The 1,402-nt window shown below is 44.4% G+C and overlaps 1 non-coding gene across 1 annotated transcript; it reads left to right on the top strand.

The window, feature by feature from the left end:
• The first annotated feature begins 277 nt into the window (after nucleotides 1-277).
• On the top strand, nucleotides 278-383 carry LOC115939275 (U6 spliceosomal RNA). Its single transcript, XR_004074130.1, has one exon. It is a non-coding gene; the product is annotated as a U6 spliceosomal RNA (small nuclear RNA).
• The last annotated feature ends 1,019 nt before the right edge of the window (nucleotides 384-1,402 follow it).

Raw genomic sequence — 1,402 nt, 5'->3', positions numbered from 1 at the left:
GCCAGGCTCCCTGCTCAGGGCAGAGTCGGCTTGTCCCTCTCCCTCTGCTCCTCTCCCCACTTGCACACACACACTCTCTCTCTCCCTCTCTCAAATAAATAAATAAAATCTTAAAAAAAAAAATGTCCACAGGGTGCCCGGCTGGCTCACTTGGTAGCGCACGCGCCTCTTGTAAGTTTGAGCTCCACAACGGGTGTAGAGATTACTTAAAAATATATATATAATAAAAATATATATATATATATAAATATAATCTTTAAAAAATAATAATAAAAAGTGCTCACTTCAGCAGCACCAAACTAAAATTAGAACAATACAGAGAAGATTTAGCATGGCCCCTGCACAAGGATGACATGCAAATTCGTGACGCGTTCCACATTAAAAATAAATAAATAAATAAATAAAAATTTTAAAAATTAAAAAAAAAAAAGTCCACAAACTCACTGACACTTTTCTGTTCAAAACGTGACAATTCTCCTCACCTTGGCTCAGTGGTCTGGACTAAGTGACTTGCAACTAATAAATAGCATATTGCGGAAATGACAGAGTTTAACTTCTAAGACTAGGTCATTCAAAAAAAAATTAGGGGCACCTGGGTGGCTCAGTAGGTTAAGCATCTGCCTTCGGCTCAGATCATGATTCCAGGGTCCTGGGATCGAGTCCCGCATCGGGCTCTCTACTCAGCAGGGAGTCTGCTTCTCTCTCCCTCTGATGCTCCCCTGCCCCCCTGCTTGTTCTCTCTCTCTCTCTCTCAAATAAATAAAAATCTTTAATAAAAAAATTAGGGCTTCTGTCTGCTTGTCCATCTGTGTCTCTCTGACCATTCCCTTTGGGAGAACGCAGCTGCTGTGTCAGGAAGACAAAGTAGCCCCGTGGGGAGGTCCATGTGGTAAGGAACTGAGGCCTCCTGCCAACAATCAGAGCCAGATTGCCAGCCATGTGAGTGAGGCACCTTGGCAGCAGAACCCCCGGTCCCGGTCAAGCCTTCAGACGACTGCAGCCCAGGCTCTAGCTTGACTATACTCCCATGAGTGACGCTGAACCACCCAGCGAAGCTGCTTCCAGAGTCCTGAATCTCATAAACTATGTGAGATAGTGTCAATCATTGCTTTAAGTCATTAAGTTCTGGGGTAATTTGTTTCACAGCAATAGATAATGAATACACCTTTGCATCTAACTGTCTCCCAACAAGGTAAACCGCTGAACTGCCCCGCAGTAGCTAACCCATGAATCTAACTCTCCCTCACTCTAGCAGCGAAACTTCTTCAATCTAATCCTGACCCCCTAACGGTCTAACACCTGTTCATTCATTCTTGCAACAGGTACTTAAAACCCTGGCGCACACATAACCATACTAAGATCTCAGGCTAGGGAAAAGGGCCTGTGACCTTGCTGGAAGTCC

Source organism: Leptonychotes weddellii, unplaced genomic scaffold (genome assembly GCF_054177405.1).
Source record: "Leptonychotes weddellii isolate Sample4059 unplaced genomic scaffold, ASM5417740v2 HiC_scaffold_19035, whole genome shotgun sequence".
Classification (NCBI taxonomy): Eukaryota; Metazoa; Chordata; class Mammalia; order Carnivora; family Phocidae; genus Leptonychotes; species Leptonychotes weddellii.
This window is presented reverse-complemented; position numbering and strand designations above follow the sequence as displayed.